We start from the raw sequence: 21654 nt of genomic DNA on the forward strand, positions 1-21654 counted from the left end.
TCTAATAGGAATGGGATGTAGTGTCTGATTGAACTGGGATGTAGTGTCTGAGGGGAATGGGATGTACTGTCAGAGTGTAATGGGATGTAGTGTCAGAGTGTAATGGGATGTAGTGTCAGAGTGTAATGGGTGGTAGTGTCAGAGTGTAATGGGATGAAGTGTCAGAGTGTAATGGGATGTAGTGTCAGAGTGTAATGGGATGTCGTGTCAGAGTGTAATGGGATGTAGTGCCAGGGTGTAATGGGATGTAGTGTCAGTGTAATGGGATGTAGTATCAGAGTGTAATGGGATGTAGTATCAGAGTGTAATGGGATGTAGTGTCAGAGTGTAATGGGATGTAGTGTCAGAGTGTAATGGGATGTAGTGTCAGAGTGTAATGGGATGTAGTTTCAGAGTGTAATGGGATGTAGTGTCAGAGTGTAATGGGATGTAGTGTCAGAGTGTAATGGGATGTAGTGTCAGAGTGTAATGGGATGTAGCATCAGAGTGTAATGGGATGTAGTGTCAGAGTGTAATGGCATGTAGTGTCAGAGTGTAATGGGATGTAGTGTCAGAGTGTAATGGGATGTAGTATCAGAGTGTAATGAAATGTAGTGTCAGAGTGTAATGGGATGTAGTGTCAGAGTGAAATGGGATGTAGTGTCAGAGTGTAATGCGATGTAGTGTCAGAGTGTAATGGGTTGTAGTGTCAGAATGTAATGGGCTGTAGTGTCAGAGTGTAATGGGATGTAGTGCCAGGGTGTAATGGGATGTAGTGTCAGAGTGTAATGGGATGTAGTGTCAGAGTGTAATGGGATGTAGTGTCAGAGTGTAATGGGATGTAGTGTCAGAGTGTAATGGGATGTAGCGTCAGAGTGTAATGGGATGTAGCGTCAGAGTGTAATGGGATGTAGTGTCAGAGTGTAATGGGATGTAGTGTCAGAGTGTAATGGGATGTAGTGTCAGAGTGTAATGGGATGTAATGTCAGAGTGTAATGGGATGTAGTGTCAGAGTGTAATGGGATGTAGTGCCAGGGTGTAATGGGCTGTAGTGTCTGAGGGGAGTGGGATGTAGTGCCTGAGGGCAGTGGGATGTAGTGCCTGAGGGCAGTGGGATTTAGTGTCTGAGGGGAGTGGGATGTAGTGTCTGAGGGGTGTGGGATGCAGTGTCTGAGGGGAGTGGGATGTTGTGTCTGAGGGGAGTGGGATGTAGTCTCTGATGGGAGTGGGATGTAGTGTTTGAGGGGAGTGGGATGTAGTGTCTGAGGGGAGTGGGATGTAGTGTCTGAGGGGAGTGGGATGTAGTGTCTGAGAGGAGTGGGATGAAGTGTCTGAGAGGAGTGGGATGTAGTGTCTGAGGGGAGTGGGATGTAGTGTCTGAGGGGAGTGGGATGTAGTGTCTGAGGGGAGTGGGATGTAGTGTCTGAGGGGAGTGGGATGTAGTGTCTGAGGGGAGTGGGATGTAGTGTCTGAGGGGAGTGGGATGTAGTGCCTGAGGGCAGTGGGATGTAGTGCCTGAGGGCAGTGGGATTTAGTGTCTGAGGGGAGTGGGATGTAGTGTCTGAGGGGTGTGGGATGCAGTGTCTGAGGGGAGTGGGATGTTGTGTCTGAGGGGAGTGGCATGTCGTGTCTGAGGGGAGTGGGATGTAGTGTCTGAGGGGAGTGGCATGTCGTGTCTGAGGGGAGTGGGATGTAGTGACTGAGGGGAGTGGGATGTAGTGTCTGAGGGGAGTGGGATGTAGTGTTTGAGGGGAGTGGGATGTAGTGTCTGAGGGGAGTGGGATGTAGTGTCTGAGGGGAGTGGGATGTAGTGTCTGAGTGGATTGGGATGTAGTGTCTGAGGGGAGTGGGATGTAGTGCCTCAGGGGAGTGGGATGTAGTGTCTGAGTGGATTGGGATGTAGTGTCTGAGGGGAGTGGGATGTAGTGTCTGAGGGGAGTGGGATGTAGTGTCTGAGGGGAGTGGGATGTAGTGTCTGAGTGGATTGGGATGTAGTGCCTCAGGGGAGTGGGATGTAGTGTCTGAGTGGATTGGGATGTAGTGACTGAGGGGAGTGGGATGTAGTGTCTGAGTGGATTGGGATGTAGTGTCTGAGGGGAGTGGGATGTAGTGTCTGAGGGGAGTGGGATGTAGTGTCTGAGTGGATTGGGATGTAGTGTCTGAGGGGAGTGGGATGTAGTGCCTCAGGGGAGTGGGATGTAGTGTCTGAGTGGATTGGGATGTAGTGTCTGAGGGGAGTGGGATGTAGTGTCTGAGGGGAGTGGGATGTAGTGTCTGAGGGGAGTGGGATGTAGTGTCTGAGGGGAGTGGGATGTAGTGTCTGAGCGGAGTGGGATGTAGTGTCTGAGGGGAGTGGGATGTGGTGTCTGAGGGGAGTGGGATGTAGTGTCTGAGGGGAGTGGGATGTAGTGTCTGAGGGGAGTGGGATGTAGTGTCTGAGGGGAGTGGGATGTAGTGTCTGAGGGGAGTGGGATGCAGTAACTGAGGGGAGTGGGCTGCAGTGACTGAGGGGAGTGTGATGCTGTGACTCAGGGGAGTGTGATGCAGTGACTGAGGCGGGTGGGCTGCACTGACTGAGGGGAGCGGAAGTGGATGATTTTGGTTTATATAATGATTGGTGTCTGACAATCTCCAGACTCCAGTACCAGCCTGATGACCTGCACTGGCGATCTCCACTCTGCCATCTCCCATGTGTAACTACATTTATTACAGATCCAGAGACATCCCCACCTCAGGAACCCGAGGAACAAACAATGTGAGAGTCCACTGAGCATTCGTCCACTATTCCAGTAGTGTCTGCCGCCTCATGTCTCTGCCTTGTGGGGCCAATTCTAAGCAGCCAATGCAACTGCTGAAATCCTCTTTCCCTCAGATTGAAGCAGTCTCTTTCTGAGGGGAGTGGGACGTGGAGACTAATGTGTGTATGATGATGAGACTGAGAGGATTTGGTTGCAGTGACTGATCGAATTGCGATGTAGTGACTGAGGGCAGTGGGATTTAGTGACTGATAGAAATGGGATGTAGTGACTGAGGGCAGTGTGATGTAGTTTCTAATAGGAATGGGATGTAGTGTCTGATTGAACTGGGATGTAGTGTCTGAGGGGAATGGGATGTACTGTCAGAGTGTAATGGGATGTAGTGTCAGAGTGTAATGGGTGGTAGTGTCAGAGTGTAATGGGATGAAGTGTCAGAGTGTAATGGGATGTAGTGTCAGAGTGTAATGGGATGTCGTGTCAGAGTGTAATGGGATGTAGTATCAGAGTGTAATGGGCTGTAGTGTCAGAGTGTAATGGGCTGTAGTTTCAGAGTGTAATGGGACGCAGTGTCAGAGTGTAATGGGATGTATTGTCAGAGTGTAATGGGATGTAGTGTCAGAGTGTAATGGGATGTAGTGTCAGAGTGTAATGGGATGTACTGTCAGTAGAATGGGATGTAGTGTCTGAGGGGAGTGGGGTGTAGTGTCTGAGGGGAGTGGGGTGTAGTGTCTGAGGGGAGTGAGATGTAGTGTCTTAGGGGAGTGGGATGTAGTGTCTGAGGGGAGTGGGACGTAGTGTCTGAAGGGAGTGGGATGTAGTGTCTGAGGGGAGTGGGATGTAGTCTCTGATGGGAGTGGGATGTAGTGTTTGAGGGGAGTGGGATGTAGTGTCTGAGGGGAGTGGGATGTAGTGTCTGAGGGGAGTGGGATGTAGTGTCTGAGAGGAGTGGGATGAAGTGTCTGAGAGGAGTGGGATGTAGTGTCTGAGGGGAGTGGGATGTAGTGTCTGAGGGGAGTGGGATGTAGTGTCTGAGGGGAGTGGGATGTAGTGTCTGAGGGGAGTGGGATGTAGTGTCTGAGGGGAGTGGGATGTAGTGTCTGAGGGGAGTGGGATGTAGTGTCTGAGGGGAGTGGGGTGTAGTGTCTGAGGGGAGTGGGATGTAGTGTCTGAGGGGAGTGTGATGTAGTGTCTGGGGGGTGTGGGATGTAGTGTCTCAGGGGAGTGGGATGCAGTGTCTGAGGGGAGTGGGATGCAGTAACTGAGGGGAGTGGGCTGCAGTGACTGAGGGGAGTGGGCTGCAGTGACTGAGGGGAGCGGAAGTGGATGATTTTGGTTTATATAAAGATTGGTGTCTGACAATCTCCAGAGTCCAGTACCAGCCTGATGCCCTGCACTGGCGATCTCCACTCTGCCATCTCCCATGTGTAACTACCTTTATTACAGATCCAGAGACATCCCCACCTCAGGAACCCGAGGAACAAACAATGTGAGAGTCCACTGAGCATTCGTCCACTATTCCAGTAGGGTCTGCCGCCTCAGGTCTCTGCCTTGTGGGGCCAATTCTAAGCAGCCAATGCAACTGCTGAAATCCTCTTTCCCTCAGATTAAAGCAGTCTCTTTCTGAGGGGACTGGGTCGTGGAGACTAATGTGTGTGTGATGATGAGACTGAGGGGATTTGGTTGAAGTGACTGATCGAATTGCGATGTAGTGACTGAGGGCAGTGGGATTTAGTGACTGATAGGAATGGGATGTAGTGACTGAGGGCAGTGTGATGTAGTGTCTGATAGGAATGGGATGTAGTGTCTGATTGAACTGGGATGTAGTGTCTGAGGGGAGTGGGATGTAGTGTCAGAGCGTAATGGGATGTAGAGTGAGAGTGTAATGGGATGTAGTGTCAGAGTGTAATGGGATGTAGTGTCAGAGTGTAATGGGATGTAGCGTCAGAGTGTAATGGGATGTAGTGTCAGAGTGTAATGGGATGTAGCATCAGAGTGTAATGGGATGTAGTATCAGAGTGTAATGGGATGTAGTATCAGAGTGTAATGGGATGTAGTGTCAGAGTGTAATGGGATGTAGCGTCAGAGTGCAATGGGATGTAGTGTCAGAGTGTAGTGGGATGTAGTGTCAGAGTGTAATGGGATGTAGCATCAGAGTGTAATGGGATGTAGTGTCAGAGTGTAATGGGATGTAGCATCAGAGTGTAATGGGATGTAGTGTCAGAGTGTAATGGGATGTAGTGTCAGGGTGTAATGGGATGTAGTGTCAGAGGGTAATGGGATGTAGTGTCAGAGTGTAATGGGATGTAGTGTCAGAGTGTAATGGGATGTAGTATCAGGGTGTAATGGGATGTAGTGTCAGAGTGTAATGGGATGTAGCATCAGAGTGTAATGGGATGTAGTGTCAGAGTGTAATGGGATGTAGCATCAGAGTGTAATGGGATGTAGTGTCAGAGTGTAATGGGATGTAGCATCAGAGTGTAATGGGATGTAGTGTCAGAGTGTAATGGGATGTAGTGTCAGAGTGTAATGGGATGTAGCATCAGAGTGTAATGGGATGTAGTGTCAGAGTGTAATGGGATGTAGTGTCAGAGTGTAATGGGATGTAGTGTCAGAGTGTAATGGGATGTAGCGTCAGAGTGTAATGGGATGTAGTGTCAGGGTGTAATGGGATGTAGTGTCAGAGTGTAATGGGATGTAGTGTCAGGGTGTAATGGGATGTAGTGTCAGAGTGTAATGGGATGTAGCATCAGAGTGTAATGGGATGTAGTGTCAGAGTGTAATGGGATGTAGTGTCAGGGTGTAATGGGATGTAGCTTCAGAGTGTAATGGGATGTAGCGTCAGAGTGTAATGGGATGTAGCATCAGAGTGTAATGGGATGTAGTGTCAGGGTGTAATGGGATGTAGCTTCAGAGTGTAATGGGATGTAGTGTCAGAGTGTAATGGGATGTAGTATCAGAGTGTAATGGGATGTAGTGTCAGAATGTAATGGGATGTAGTGTCAGAGTGTAATGGGATGTAGTGTCAGAGTGTAATGGGATGTAGTATCAGAGTGTAATGGGATGTAGTGTCAGAGTGTAATGGGATGTAGTGTCAGAGTGTAATGGGATGTAGTGTCAGAGTGTAATGGGATGTAGTGTCAGAGTGTAATGGGATGTAGTGTCAGGGTGTAATGGGATGTAGCGTCAGAGTGTAATGGGATGTAGTGTCAGAGTGTAATGGGATGTAGTGTCAGAGTGTAATGGGATGTAGTGTCAGAGTGTAATGGGATGTAGTGTCAGAGTGTAATGGGATGTAGCGTCAGAGTGTAATGGGATGTAGTGTCAGAGTGTAATGGGATGTAGTGTCAGAGTGTAATGGGATGTAGTGTCAGAGTGAAATGGGCTGTAGTGTCAGAGTGTAATGGGATGTAGTGTCAGAGTGTAATGGGATGTAGCGTCAGAGTGTAATGGGATGTAGTGTCAGAGTGTAATGGGATGTAGTGTCAGGGTGTAATGGGATGTAGTGTCAGAGTGTAATGGGATGTAGTGTCAGGGTGTAATGGGATGTAGTGTCAGAGTGTAATGGGATGTAGCTTCAGAGTGTAATGGGATGTAGTGTCAGAGTGTAATGGGATGTAGTGTCAGAGTGTAATGGGATGTAGTTTCAGAGTGTAATGGGATGTAGTGCCAGGGTGTAATGGGATGTCGTGTCAGAGTGTAATGGGATGTAGCATCACAGTGTAATGGGATGTAGTGTCAGAGTGTAATGGGATGTAGTGTCAGAGTGTAATGGGATGTAGTGTCAGAGTGTAATGGGATGTAGTTTCAGAGTGTAATGGGATGTAGTGCCAGGGTGTAATGGGATGTAGTGTCAGTGTAATGGGATGTAGTATCAGAGTGTAATGGGATGTAGTATCAGAGTGTAATGGGATGTAGTGTCAGAGTGTAATGGGATGTAGTGTCAGAGTGTAATGGGATGTAGTGTCAGAGTGTAGTGGGATGTAGTGTCAGAGTGTAATGGGATGTAGTGCCAGGGTGTAATGGGATGTATTGTCAGAGTGTAATGGGATGTAGTGTCAGAGTGTAATGGGATGTAGTGTCAGAGTGTAATGGGATGTAGTGTCAGAGTGTAATGGGATGTAGTGTCAGAGTGTAATGGGATGTAGTATCAGAGTGTAATGGGATGTAGTGCCAGGGTGTAATGGGATGTAGTGTCAGTGTAATGGGATGTAGTATCAGAGTGTAATGGGATGTAGTATCTGAGTGTAATGGGATGTAGTGTCAGAGTGTAATGGGATGTAGTGTCAGAGTGTAATGGGATGTAGTGTCAGAGTATAATGGGATGTAGTTTCAGAGTGTAATGGGATGTAGTGTCAGAGTGTAATGGGATGTAGTGTCAGCGTGTAATGGGATGTAGTGTCAGAGTGTAATGGGATGTAGTGTCATAATGGGATGTAGTGTCAGAGTGTAATGGGATGTAGTATCAGAGTGTAATGGGATGTAGTGTCAGAGTATAATGGGATGTAGTTTCAGAGTGTAATGGGATGTAGTGTCAGAGTGTAATGGGATGTAGTGTCAGAGTGTAATGGGATGTAGTGTCAGAGTGTAATGGGATGTAGTGCCAGGGTGTAATGGGATGTAGTGTCTGAAGGGAGTGGGATGCAGTGTCTGAGGGGAGTGGGATGTAGTGCCTGAGGGCAGTGGGATGTAATGCCTGAGGGCAGTGGGATGCAGTGTCTGAGGGGAGTGGGATGTTGTGTCTGAGGGGAGTGGCATGTCGTGTCTGAGGGGAGTGGGATGTAGTGTCTGAGGGGAGTGGCATGTCGTGTCTGAGGGGAGTGGGATGTAGTGACTGAGGGGAGTGGGATGTAGTTTATGAGGGGAGTGGGATGTAGTGTCTGAGGGGAGTGGGATGTAGTGTCTGAGGGGAGTGGGATGTAGTGTCTGAGTGGATTGGGATGCAGTGTCTGAGGGGAGTGGGATGTAGTGCCTCAGGGGAGTGGGATGTAGTGTCTGAGTGGATTGGGATGTAGTGTCTGAGGGGAGTGGGATGTAGTGTCTCAGGGGAGTGGGATGTAGTGTCTGAGGGGTGTGGGATTTAGTGACTGAGGGGAGTGGGATGTAGTGTCTGAGGGGAGTGGGATGTAGTGTCTGAGGGGAGTGGGATGTAGTGTCCGAGGGGAGTGGGATTTAGTGTCTGAGGGGAGTGGGATGTAGTGTCTGAGGGGAGTGGGATGTAGCGTGTGAGGGGAGTGGGATGTAGCGTCTGAGGGGAGTGGGGTGTAGTGTCTGAGGGGAGTGGGATGTAGTGACTGAGGGGAGTGGTATGTTGTGTCTGAGGGAACTGGGATGTAGTGTCAGAGGGGAGTGGGATGTAGTGTCTGAGGGGAGTGGGACGTACGGTCTGAGGGGAGTGGGATGCAGTGTCTGAGGGGAGTGGGATGTAGTGTCTGAGGGGAGTGGGATGTAGTGTCTGAGGGGAGTGGGATGTAGTGTCTGAGGGGAGTGGGATATATTGTCTGAGGGGAGTGGGATGTCGTGTCTGAGGGGAGTGGGGTGTAATGTCTGAGGAGAGTGGGATGTAGTGTCTGAGGGGAGTTGGATGTCTTGTCTGAGGGGAGTGGGATGTAGTGTCTGAGGGGAGTGGGATGTAGTGACTGAGGGGAGTGGGATGTAGTGTCTGATGTGAGTGGGATGTAGTGTCTGAGGGGAGTGGGATGTAGTGTCTGAGGGGAGTGGGATGTAGTGTCTGAGGGGAGTGGGATGTAGCGTCTGAGGGGAGTGGGATGTAGCATCTGAGGGGAGTGGGATGTAGTGTCTGAGGGGAGTGGAATGTAGTGTCTGAGGGGAGTGGGATGTAGTGTCAGAGGGGAGTGGGATGTGGTGTCTGAGGGGAGTGGGATGTGGTGTCTGAGAGCAGTGGGAAGTAGTGTCTGAGGGGAGTGGGATGTAGTGTCTGAGGGGAGTGGGATGTAGTGTCTGAGGGGAGTGGGTGAGGGATGTGAGTGTCTGAGGGGAGTGGGATGTAGTGTCTGAGGGGAGTGGGATGTAGTGTCTGAGGGGAGTGGGATGTAATGCTGAGGGAGTGATGTAGTTTAGAGGGGAGTGGATGTAGGATTGAGTGGTGTGGATGTAGTTCTGATGAGTGGAGTTGGGATGTGTCTGAGGGGAGTGGGATGTAATGTCTGAGGGGAGTGGGATGTAGTGTCTGATGGGAGTGGGATGTAGTGTCTGAGGGGAGTGGGATGTAGTGTCTGAGGGGAGTGGGATGTAATGTCTGAGGGGAGTGGGATGTAATGTCTGAGGGGAGTGGGATGTAGTGACTGAGGGAATTGGGATGTAGTTTCTGAGGGGAGTGGGATGTAGCGTCTGAGGGGAGTGTGATGTAGCGTCTGAGGGGAGTGTGATGTAGCGTCTTAGGGGAGTGGGATGTAGCGCCTGAGGGGAGTGGGCTGTAGCATCTGAGGGGAGTGGGCTGTAGTGTCTGAGGGGAGTGGGATGTAGTGTCTGAGGGGAGTGGGATGTAGCGTCTGAGGGGAGTGGGATGTAGCGTCTGAGGGGAGTGGGGTGTAGTGTCTGAGTGGAGTGGGATGTAGTGACTGAGGGGAGTGGGATGTTGTGTCTGGGGGAAGTGGGATGTAATGTCTGAGTGGAGTGGGATGTAGTGTCTGAGGGGAATGGGATGTAGTGTCTGAGGGGAGTGGGATCTAGTGTCTGAGGGGTGTTGGATGTAGCGTCTGAGGGGAGTGGGATGTAGTGACTGAGGGAATTGGGATGTAGTGTCTGAGGGGAGTGGGATGTAGCGCCTGAGGGGAGAGGGCTGTAGCGTCTGAGGGGAGTGGGATGTAGTGTCTGAGGGGAGAGGGAGGTAGTGTCTGAGGGGAGTGGGATGTAGTGTCTGAGGGGAGTGGGATGTAGTGTCTGAGGGGAGTGGGATGTAGTGTCTGAGGGGAGTGGGATGTAGTGTCTGAGGGGAGTGGGATGTAGTGTCTGAGGGGAGTTGGATGTCGTGTCTGAGGGGAGTGGGATGTAGTGTCTGAGGGGAGTGGGATCTACTGTCCTAGGGGAGTGGGATGTAGTGTCCGAGGGGAGTGGGATGTAGTGTCTGAGGGGAGTGGGATGTAGTGTCTGAGGGGAGTGGGATGTAGTGACTGAGGGGAGTGGGATGTTGTGTCTGAGGGAAGTGGGATGTAGTGTCATAGGGGAGTGGGATGTAGTGACTGAGGGAATTGGGATGTAGTGTCTGAGGGGAGTGGGATGTAGCGTCTGAGGGGAGTGGGATGTAGCGTCTGAGGGGAGTGGGATGTAGCGCCTGAGGGGAGTGGGATGTAGTGTCGGAGGGGAGTGAGCTGTAGCATCTGAGGGGAGTGGGGTGTAGCGTCTGAGGGGAGTGGGATGTAGTGTCTGAGGGGAGTGGGATGTAGTGTCTGAGGGGAGTGGGATGTAGTGTCTGAGGGGAGTGGGATGTAGTGTCTGAGGGGAGTGGGATGTAGTGTCTGAGTGGATTGGGATGTAGTGTCTGAGGGGAGTGGGATGTAGTGCCTCAGGGGAGTGGGATGTAGTGTCTGAGTGGATTGGGATGCAGTGTCTGAGGGGAGTGGGATGTAGTGTCTGAGGGGAGTGGGATGTAGTGTCTGAGGGGAGTGGGATTTAGTGACTGAGGGGAGTGGGATGTAGTGTCTGAGGGGAGTGGGATGTAGTGTCTGAGGGGAGTGGGATGTAGTGTCCGAGGGGAGTGGGATTTAGTGTCTGAGGGGAGTGTGATGTAGTGTCTGAGGGGAGTGGGATGTAGCGTATGAGGGGAGTGGGATGTAGCGTCTGAGGGGAGTGGGGTGTAGTGTCTGAGGGGAGTGGGATGTAGTGACTGAGGGGAGTGGTATGTTGTGTCTGAGGGAACTGGGATGTAGTGTCAGAGGGGAGTGGGATGTAGTGTCTGAGGGGAGTGGGACGTACTGTCTGAGGGGAGTGGGATGTAGTGTCTGAGGGGAGTGGGATGTAGTGTCTGAGGGGAGTGGGATGTAGTGTCTGAGGGGAGTGGGATGTAGTGTCTGAGGGGAGTGGGATACATTGTCTGAGGGGAGTGGGATGTTGTGTCTGAGGGGAGTGGGATGTAGTGTCTGAGGGGAGTGGGGTGTAATGTCTGAGGAGAGTGGGATGTAGTGTCTGAGGGGAGTTGGATGTATTGTCTGAGGGGAGTGGGATGTAGTGTCTGAGGGGAGTGGGATGTAGTGTCTGAGGGGAGTGGGATATAGTGACTGAGCGGAGTGGGATGTAGTGTCTGAGGGGAGTGGGATGCAGTGTCTGAGGGGAGTGGGATGTAGTGTCTGAGGGGAGTGGGATGTAGTGTCTGAGGAGAGTGGGATGAAGTGACTGAGGGGAGTGGGATGTAGTGTCTGAAGTGAGTGGGATGTAGTGTCTGAGGGTAGTGGGATGTAGTGTTTGAGCGGAGTGGGATGTAGTGTCTGAGGGGAGTGTGATGTAGCGTCTTAAGGGAGTGGGATGTAGCGCCTGAGGGGAGTGGGCTGCAGCATCTGAGGGGAGTGAGATGCAGTGTCTGAGGGGAGTGGGATGTAGTGTCTGAGGGGAGTGGGATGTAGTGTCTGAGGGGAGTGGGATGTAGTGTCTGAGGGTAGTGGGATGTAGTGTCTGAGGGGAGTGGGATGTAGTGTCTGAGGGCAGTGTGATGTAGCGTCTTAGGGGAGTGGGATGTAGCGCCTGAGGGGAGTGGGCTGTTGCGTCTGAGGGGAGTGGGCTGTAGTGTCTCAGGCGAGTGGGATGTAGTGTCTGAGGGGAGTGGGATGTAGTGTCTGAGGGGAGTGGGATGTAGTGCCTGAGGGGAGTTGGCTGTAGCGTCTGAGGGGAGTGGGATGTAGTGTCTGAGGGGAGTGGGATCTACTGTCCTAGGGGAGTGGTATGTAGTGTCCGAGGGGAGTGGGATGTAGTGTCTGAGGGGAGTGGGATGTAGTGTCTGAGGGGAGTGGGATGTAGTGACTGAGGGGAGTGGGATGTTGTGTCTGAGGGAAGTGGGATGTAGTGTCAGAGGGGAGTGGGATGTAGTGACTGAGGGAATTGGGATGTAGTGTCTGAGGGGAGTGGGATGTAGCGTCTGAGGGAAGTGGGATGTAGTGTCAGAGGGGAGTGGGATGTAGTGACTGAGGGAATTGGGATGTAGTGTCTGAGGGGAGTGGGATGTAGCGTCTGAGGGAGGTGGGATGTAGCGTCTGAGGGGAGTGGGATGTAGCGCCTGAGGGGAGTGGGATGTAGTGTCTGAGGGGAGTGGGCTGTAGCATCTGAGGGGAGTGGGGTGTAGCGTCTGAGGGGAGTGGGATGTAGTGTCTGAGGGGAGTGGGATGCAGTGTCTGAGGGGAGTGGGATGTAGTGTCTGAGTGGGTTGGGATGTAGTGTCTGAGGGGAGTGGGAAGTAGTGCCTCAGGGGAGTGGGATGTAGTGTCTGAGTGGATTGGGATGTAGTGTCTGAGGGGAGTGGGATGTAGTGTCTGAGGGGAGTGGGATGGAGTGTCTGAGGGGAGTGGGATTTAGTGACTGAGGGGAGTGGGATGTAGTGTCTGAGGGGAGTGGGATGTAGTGTCTGAGGGGAGTGGGATGTAGTGTCCGAGGGGAGTGGGATTTAGTGTCTGAGGGGAGTGGGATGTAGTGTCTGAGGGGAGTGGGATGTAGCGTGTGAGGGGAGTGGGATGTAGCGTCTGAGGGGAGTGGGATGTAGTGTCTGAGGGGAGTGGGATGTAGTGTCTGAGGGGAGTGGGATGTAGTGTCTGAGGGGAGTGGGATGTCGTGTCTGAGGGGAGTGGGATCTCCTGTCCTAGGGGAGTGGGATGTAGTGTCCGAGGGGAGTGGGATGTAGTGTCTGAGGGGAGTGGGATGTAGTGTCTGAGGGGAGTGGGATGTAGTGACTGAGGGGAGTGGGATGTTGTGTCTGAGGGAAGTGGGATGTAGTGTCAGAGGGGAGTGGGATGTAGTGACTGAGGGAATTGGGATGTAGTGTCTGAGTGGAGTGGAATGTAGCGTCTGAGGGGAGTGGGATGTAGCGTCTGAGGGGAGTGGGATGTAGCGCCTGAGGGGAGTGGGATGTAGTGTCTGAGGGGAGTGGGTTTTAGCTTCTGAGGGGAGTGGGGTGTAGCGTCTGAGGGGAGTGGGATGCAGTGTCTGAGGGGAGTGGGATGTAGTGACTGAGGGGAGTGGGATGTAGTGTCTGAGGGGAGTGGGATGTAGTGTCTGAGGGGAGTGGGATGTAGTGATTGAGGGGAGTGGGATGTAGTGATTGAGGGGAGTGGGATGTAGTGTCTGATGGGAGTGGGATGTAGTGTCTGAGGGGAGTGGGATGTAGTGTCTGAGGGGAGTGGGATGTAGTGATTGAGGGGAGTGGGATGTAGTGTCTGAGGGGAGTGGGATGTAGTGTCTGAGGGGAGTGGGATGTAGTGTCTGAGGGGAGTGGGATGTAGTGACTGAGGGGAGTGGGATGTAGTGTCTGAGGGGAGTGGGATGTAGTGTCTGAGGGGAGTGGGATGTAGTGTCTGAGGGGAGTGGGATGTAGTCTCTGAGGGGAGTGGGATATAGTGACTGAGGGGAGTGGGATGTAGTGTCTGAGGGGAGTGGGATTCAGTAACTGAGGGGAGGACAATGTAAGTGACTGAGGGGAGTGAGATTCATTAACTGAGGGGGGGATTGAATGACTGAGGGGAATGGGATACAGTAACTGAGGTGAGGGTGATTCAGTAACTGTGAGGGACTGGATTCAGCAACTGAGGGGGGTGGGATTCAGTAACTGAGGGGAGAGAGAAGTATGTGACTGAGGGGAGTGGGATTCAGTAACTGAGGGGAGTGGGATTCAATAAAAGAGGGGAGGAGAATATAAGTGACTCAGGCAACTGCGTTTCAATAATTGAGGGGAGCGGGTTGTAAGTGACCGAGGGGAGCGGGAGGAGGAGACTGAGGGGAGTGGGAGGAGGAATGTGAGGGGAGTGGGAGGAGGAGACTGAGGGGAGTGGGAGGAGGAATGTGAGGGGGGTGGGAGGAGGAGACTGAGGGAAGTGGGAGGAGGAATGTGAGGGGAGTGGGAGGAGGAGACCGAGGGGAGTGGGAGGAGGAGACCGAGGGGAGTGGGAGGAGGAGACTGAGGGGAGTGGGAGGAGGAATGTGAGGGGAGTGGGAGGAGGAGACTGAGGGGAGTGGGAGGAGGAGACTGAGGGGAGTGGGAGGAGGAGACTGAGGGGAGTGGGAGGAGGAGACTGAGGGGAGTGGGAGGCGGAGAGTGAGGGGAGCGGGAGGAGGAGACTGAGGGGAGTGGGAGCAGGAGACTGAGGGGAGTGGGAGGAGGAGACTGAGAGGAGCGGGCGGAGGAGACTGAGGGGAGCGGGAGGAGGAGACTGAGGGGAGCGGGAGGAGGAGACTGAGGCGAGCGGGAGGAGGAGACTGAGGGGAGCGCGAGGAGGAGACTGAGGGGAGCGGGAGGAGGAGACTGAGGGGAGGGGGAGGAGGAGACTGAGGGGAGTGGGCGGAGGAGACTGAGGGGAGTGGACGGAGGAGACTTAGGGGAGCGGGAGGAGGAGACTGAGGGGAGCGGGAGGAGGAGACTGAGGGGAGTGGGAGGAGGAGACTGAGGGGAGTGGGAGGAGGAGACTGAGGGGAGCGGGAGGAGGAGACTGAGGGGAGCGGGAGGAGGAGACTGAGGGGATTGGGAGGAGGAGACTGAGGGGAGCGGGAGGAGGAGACTGAGGGGAGCGGGAGGAGGAGACTGAGGGGAGCGGGAGGAGGAGACTGAGGGGAGCGGGAGGAGGAGACTGAGGGGAGCGGGAGGAGGAGACTGAGGGGAGTGGGAGGAGGAGAATGAGGGGAGCGGGAGGAGGACACTGAGGGGAGCGGGAGGAGGAGACTGAGGGGAGTGGGAGGAGGAGAGTGAGGGGAGCGGGAGGAGGAGACTGAGGGGAGTGGGAGGAGGAGAGTGAGGGGAGTGTGAGGAGGAGAGTGAGGGGAGTGTGAGGAGGAGAGTGAGGGGAGCAGGAGGAGGAGACTGAGGGGAGTGGGAGGAGGAGACTGAGGGGAGTGGGAGGCGGAGACTGAGGGGAGTGGGAGGAGGAGACTGAGGGGAGTGGGAGGAGGAGACTGAGGGGAGTGGGAGGAGGAGACTGAGGGGAGCGGGAGGAGGAGACTGAGGGGAGAGGGAGGAGGAGAGTGAGGGGAGCGGGAGGAGGAGAGTGAGGGGAGTGGGAGGAGGAGAGTGAGGGGAGTGGGAGGAGGAGAGTGAGGGGAGCGGGAGGAGGAGACTGAGGGGAGCGGGAGGAGGAGACTGAGGGGAGCGGGAGGAGGAGAGTGAGGGGTGCGTGAGGAGGAGAGTGAGGGGAGAGGGAGGAGGAGACTGAGGGGAGTGGGAGGAGGAGACTGAGGGGAGCGGGAGGAGGAGACTGAGGGGAGCGGGAGGAGGAGACTGAGGGGAGCGGGAGGAGGAGACTGAGGGGAGCGGGAGGAGGAGAGTGAGGGGTGCGTGAGGAGGAGAGTGAGGGGAGAGGGAGGAGGAGACTGAGGGGAGTGGGAGGAGGAGACTGAGGGGAGCGGGAGGAGGAGACTGAGGGGAGCGGGAGGAGGAGACTGAGGGGAGCGGAAGGAGGAGACTGAGGGGAGCGGGAGGAGGAGACTGAGGGGAGCGGGTGGAGGAGACTGAGGGGAGCGGGAGGAGGAGACTGAGGGGAGCGGGAGTAGGAGACAGAGGGGAGCGGGAGGAGGAGACTGAGGGGAGCGGGAGGAGGAGACTGAGGGGAGCGGGAGGAGGAGACTGAGGGGAGCGGGAGGAGGAGACTGAGGGGAGGGGGAGGAGGAGACTGAGGTGAGCGGGAGGAGGAGACTGAGGTGAGCGGGAGGAGCAGACTGAGGTGAGCGGGAGGAGGAGACTGAGGGGAGTGGGAGGTGGAGACTGAGGGGAGGAGGAGACTGAGGGGAGCGGGAGGAGGAGACTGAGGGGAGCGGGAGGAGGAGACTGAGGGGAGCGGGAGGAGGAGACTGAGGGGAGTGGGAGGAGGAGACTGAGGGGAGCGGGAGGAGGAGACTGAGGGGAGTGGGAGGAGGAGACTGAGGGGAGCGGGAGGAGGAGACTGAGGGGAGTGGGAGGAGGAGACTGAGGGGAGTGGGAGGAGGAGACTGAGGGGAGTGGGAGGAGGAGACTGAGGGGAGCGGGAGGAGGAGACTGAGGGGAGCGGGAGGAGGAGACGGAGGGGAGCGGGAGGAGGAGACGGAGGGGAGCGGGAGGAGGAGACTGAGGGGAGCGGGAGGAGGAGACTGAGGGGAGCGGGAGGAGGAGACTGAGGGGAGCGGGAGGAGGAGACTGATGGGAGCGGGAGGAGGAGACTGATGGGAGCGGGAGGAGGAGACTGAGGGGAGCGGGAGGAGGAGACTGAGGGGAGCGGGAGGAGGAGACTGAGGGGAGCGGGAGGAGGAGACTGAGGGGAGCGGGAGGAGGAGACTGAGGGGAGCGGGAGGAGGAGACTGAGGGGAGAGGGAGGAGGAGACTGAGGGGAGCGGGAGGAGGAGACTGAGGGGAGCGGGAGGATGAGACTGAGGGGAGCGGGAGGAGGAGACTGAGGGGAGCGGGAGGAGGAGACTGAGGGGAGCGGGAGGAGGAGACTGAGGGGAGCGGGAGGAGGAGACTGAGGGGAGCGGGAGGAGGAGACTGAGGGGAGCGGGAGGAGGAGACTGAGGGGAGCGGGAGGAGGAGACTGAGGGGAGCGGGTGGAGGAGACTGAGGGGAGCGGGTGGAGGAGACTGAGGGGAGCGGGAGGAGGAGACTGAGGGGAGCGGGAGGAGGAGACTGAGGGGAGCGGGAGGAGGAGACTGAGGGGAGCGGGAGGAGGAGACTGAGGGGAGCGGGTGGAGGAGACGGAGGGGAGCGAGAGGAGGAGACTGAGGGGAGCGGGAGGAGGAGATGAGGGGAGTGGGAGGAGGAGACGGAGGGGAGCGGGAGGAGGAGACGGACGGGAGCGGGAGGAGGAGACTGAGGGGAGTGGGAGGAGGAGTCTGAGGGGAGTGGGAGGAGGAGACTGAGGGGAGTGGGAGGAGGAGACTGAGGGGAGTGGGAGGAGGAGACTGAGGGGAGTGGGAGGAGGAGACTGAGGGGAGCGGGAGGAGGAGACTGAGGGGAGCGGGAGGAGGAGACTGAGGGGAGCGGGAGGAGGAGACTGAGGGGAGCGGGAGGAGGAGACTGAGGGGAGCGGGAGGAGGAGACTGAGGGGAGCGGGAGGAGGAGACTGAGGGGAGCGGGAGGAGGAGACTGAGGGGAGCGGGAGGAGGAGACTGAGGGGAGCGGGAGGAGGAGACTGAGGGGAGCGGGAGGAGGAGACTGAGGGGAGCGGGAGGAGGAGACTGAGGGGAGCGGGAGGAGGAGACTGAGGGGAGCGGGAGGAGGAGACTGAGGGGAGCGGGTGGAGGAGACTGAGGGGAGCGGGTGGAGGAGACTGAGGGGAGCGGGAGGAGGAGACTGAGGGGAGCGGGAGGAGGAGACTGAGGGGAGCGGGAGGAGGAGACTGAGGGGAGCGGGAGGAGGAGACTGAGGGGAGCGGGTGGAGGAGACGGAGGGGAGCGAGAGGAGCAGACTGAGGGGAGCGGGAGGAGGAGAATGAGGGAAGTGGGAGGAGGAGACTGAGTTGAGTGGGAGGAGGAGACTGAGGGGAGCGGGAGGTGGAGACTGAGGGGAGCGGGAGGAGGAGACTGAGGGGATTGGGAGGAGGAGACTGAGGGGAGTGGGAGGAGGAGACTGAGGGGAGCGGGTGGAGGAGACTGAGGGGAGCGGGAGGAGGAGACTGAGGGGAGTGGGAGGAGCAGACTGAGGTGAGTGGGAGGTGGAGACTGAGGGGAGTGGGAGGAGGAGACTGAGGGGAGTGGGAGGAGGAGACTGAGGGGAGTGGGAGGAGGACACTGATGGGAGTGGGAGGAGGAGACTGAGAGGAGTGGGAGGAAGAGACTGAGGGGAGTGGGAGGAGGAGAATGAAGGGAGTGGGAGGGGGAGACTGAGGGGAGTGGGAGGAGGAGACTGAGGGGAGTGGGAGGAGGAGACTGAGGGGAGGGGGAGGAGGAGAGCGAGGGGAGCGGGTGGAGGAGAGTGAGGGGAGCGGGAGGAGGAGAGTGAGGGGAGCGGGAGGAGGAGAGTGAGGGGAGTGGGAGGAGGAGAGTGAGGGGAGTGGGAGGAGGAGACTGAGGGGAGTGGGAGGAGGAGACTGAGGGGAGAGGGAGGAGGAGACTGAGGGGAGCGGGTGGAGGAGACTGAGGGGAGATGGAGGAGGAGACTGAGGGGAGCGGGAGGAGGAGGGTGAGTGGAGCGGGAGGAGGACAGTGAGGGGAGCGGGAGGAGGAGACTCAGGGGAGCGGGAGGAGGAGACTGGGGGGAGTGGGAGGAGACTGAGGGGAGCGGGAGGAGGAGACTGAGGGGAGTGGGAGGAGGAGACTGAGGGGAGTGGGAGGAGGAGACTGAGGGGAGTGGGAGGATGAGACTGAGGGGAGCGGGAGGAGGAGACTGAGGGGAGCGGGAGGAGGAGACTGAGGGGAGCGGGAGGAGGAGACTGAGGGGAGCGGGAGGAGGAGACTGAGGGGAGCGCGAGGAGGAGAGTGAGGGGAGCGGGAGGAGGAGACTGAGGGGAGCGGGAGGAGGAGACTGAGGGGAGCAGGAGGAGGAGACTGAGGGGAGTGGGAGGAGGAGACTGAGGGGAGTGGGAGGAGGAGACTGAGGGGATTGGGAGGAGGAGACTGATGGGAACGGGAGGAGGAGACTGAGGGGAGCGGGAGGAGGAGGGTGAGTGGAGCGGGAGGAGGACAGTGAGGGGAGCGGGAGGAGGAGACTCAGGGGAGCGGGAGGAGGAGACTGAGGGGAGCGGGAGGAGGAGACTTAGGGGAGTGGGAGGAGGAGACTGAGGGGAGTGGGAGGAGGAGACTGAGGGGAGCGGGAGGAGGAGACTGAGGGGAGCGGGAGGAGGAGAGTGAGGGGAGCGGGAGGAGGAGACAGAGGGGAGTGGGAGGAGGAGACTGAGGGGAACGGGAGGAGGCCTGATAGTGGAGTGGGATGGAATTGGATGGTTCTGGTTTATATTAAGACTGATGTCTGACATTCTTCGTACTCTCGTGCCTTCCTGATGACATGTTGTGGTGTTCTCCACTCTGCAATCTCTCGTGTCTCTCTTCCTTTATTACAGCTCCCGAGACATCGCCAACTGTCAAACCCGAGGAACAATCGACTCGCGAATCCGTTGACCGTTCATCCATTGACCCAGCGGGTTCTGCAACCTCAGGTAGCTGCCTTGTGACGTCCATTCCAAAAAGACTGTTCACCGAGGCCTAGAAACTCGGGTCGGGGGCTTCCCGCGGGTGCAGGCCTCCGATCTGCACTTTCCTAGCTCGCCGGCTGTTGAGCTGTGGGCCCACATGGGATTCCTACCCTGGGCCTCCTCCAACTGCCGGCGCGCAGTGCTTGCATATCCCAGGGGCGCAGTAGTTCGATGCGTCCCCTGGGATCACGTGGGCCATGGAGAGCCAATGGTAGCAGGGAAATGCCCATTCAAACAATTGACAGGAAGAGCTGTCAAAACTATAAATACTATAAGCCCCAACACATCACTAAAACTTCAAATATTTTTTTTAAATATCACATTTTTAAAATAACTATAAATTACATAAAATAACTATTAAACAATAATTTAAATTTTTGAAAAAGTTAATTACATTTTCTAACGTGGCTAAAAATAAACTTACCTTTCTTTACAGCATGTAAAATTAATAAACCTGTGGAAAAAATGTTTTAATTTTAATTAATTCACCACTTACCTTGTTAAAAGCAGGCCTTGCGCTTGCTTTTTATATGTGTAACTCCTGGAGACTTACCCTCCCGGAGAAATCTGCAAAAAAACCGGAAGTTCCATGTGCAAGCGCTGCCTCTCCGGCGTACGCGTTTCACCCCTGAAACATAAGAACATAAGAACATAAGAAATAGGAGCAGGAGTAGGCCAATCGGCCACTCGAGCCTGCTCTGCCATTCAATAAGATCGTGGCTGATCTGATCCTAACCGCCAATCTACTAGGAAACCTTTCCTTTAAGGGAACGGAAGTTCCGGTTTCCCGCGCATGCGCAGTGCATGTAAGAAACCGGCACTTCCATTGGGCCTAGGGGTGAGTACCCCGTGCGTTCTCAGCCGTGGAGATCCGCATTTCTGGGCCCTAGTGTTCTCCACTCTGCATTCTCACGTGTCTCTCATCCTTTATTACAGCTCCCGAGACATTGCCAACTGACAAACCCGAGGAACAATCGACTCGCAAATCCGCTGACCGTTCATCCATTGACCCAGCGGGTTCTGCAACCTCAGGTAGCTGCCTTGTGAGGTCCATTCCAAACAGACTGTTCACCCAATGTAACTGCTGAAATCCTCTGTCCCTCAGATTCCTCCAGTCTCTTACCGAGAGTCCTGGGTTGTGGAGACTAATGGGTGTTGGATGAGGAGACGGAGGGGGTTTGGAGGCAATGACTGAGTGATGTGGGAGTCAAGTGTCAGAGGGGAATAGGATGCTGAGATTGAAGGGGGTGGAATGAGGAGACTGAGGGGAGTGTTATGAGGAGACTGAGGGGAGTGTTGTGAGGAGACTGAGGGGAGTGTTGTGAGGAGACTGAGGGGAGAGTTAGGAGGAGACAGTGGGGAGTGTTGTGAGGAGGCTGAGGGGAGTGTTGTGAGGAGACTGAGGGGAGTGTTATGAGGAGACTGAGGGGAGTGTTATGAGGAGACTGAGGGGAGTGTTGTGAGGAGACCGAGGGGAGTGTTATGAGGAGACTGAGGGGAGTGTTATGAGGAGACTGAGGGGAGTGTTGTGAGGAGACTGAGGGGAGTGTTGTGAGGAGACTGAGGGGAGCGTTATGAGGAGACTGAGGGGAGTGTAGTGAGGAGACTGAGGGGAGTGTTGTGAGGAGACTGAGGGGAGTGTTGTGAGGAGACTGAGGGGAGTGTTGTGAGGAGACTGAGGGGAGTGTTGTGAGGAGACTGAGGGGAGTGTTGTGAGGAGACTGAGGGGAGTGTTGTGAGGAGACTGAGGGGAGTGTTGTGAGGCGACTGAGGGGAGTGTTGTGAGGAGACTGAGGGGAGTGTTATGAGGAGACTGAGGGGAGTGTTATGAGGAGACTGAGGAGAGTGTTGTGAGGAGACCGAGGGGAGTGTTATGAGGAGACTGAGGGGAGTGTTATGATGAGACCGAGGGGAGTGTTGTGAGGAGACTGAGGGGAGTGTTGTGAGGAGACTGAGGGCAGTGTTGTGAGGAGACTGAGGGGAGTGTTGTGAGGAGACCGAGGGGAGTGTTGCGAGGAGACCGAGGGGAGTGTTATGAGGAGACCGAGGGGAGTGTTATGAGGAGACTGAGGGGAGTGTTGTGAGGAGACTGAGGGGAGTGTTATGAGGAGACTGAGGAGAGTGTTGTGAGGAGGCTGAGGGGAGTGTTATGAGGAGACTGAGGGGAGTGTTGTGAGGAGACTGAGGGGAGTGTTGAGAGGAGACCGAGGGGAGTGTTGTGAGGAGACTGAGGGGAGTGTTATGAGGAGACTGAGGGGAGTGTTGTGAGGAGACTGAGGGGAGTGTTATGAGGAGACTGAGGGGAGTGTTGTGAGGAGACTGAGGGGAGTGTTGTGAGGAGACTGAGGGAAGTGTTATGAGGAGACTGAGTGGAGTGTTATGAGGAGACTGAGGGGAGTGTTATGAGGAGACTGCGGGGAGTGTTATGAGGAGACTGAGGGGGGTGTTATGAGGAGACTGAGGGAAGTGTTATGAGGAGACTGAGGGGAGTGTTGTGAGGAGACTGAGGGGAGTGTTGTGAGGAAACTGAGGGGAGTGATATGAGGAGACCGAGGGGAGTGTTATGAGCAGACTGAGGGGAGTGTTATGAGGAGACTGAGGGGAGTGTTGTGAGGAGACTG

The 21654-nt window shown here is 55.5% G+C and overlaps 1 long non-coding RNA gene and 1 pseudogene across 1 annotated transcript in view; one reads left to right on the forward strand and one right to left on the reverse strand.

The window, feature by feature from the left end:
- The window catches only part of LOC147091441 (uncharacterized), a 347011-nt gene that overhangs the window by 90358 nt on the left and 234999 nt on the right, over positions 1-21654 (reverse strand). The gene's annotated exons all lie outside the window — the stretch shown is intronic.
- LOC147091445 (uncharacterized) overlaps positions 1-21654 on the forward strand; it is a 106129-nt pseudogene that overhangs the window by 2358 nt on the left and 82117 nt on the right.

Source organism: Somniosus microcephalus, unplaced genomic scaffold (assembly GCF_052327205.1).
Source record: "Somniosus microcephalus isolate GS21.2 unplaced genomic scaffold, FLI_Smic_1.0 unresolved_chr3, whole genome shotgun sequence".
Lineage (NCBI taxonomy): Eukaryota > Metazoa > Chordata > Chondrichthyes > Squaliformes > Somniosidae > Somniosus > Somniosus microcephalus.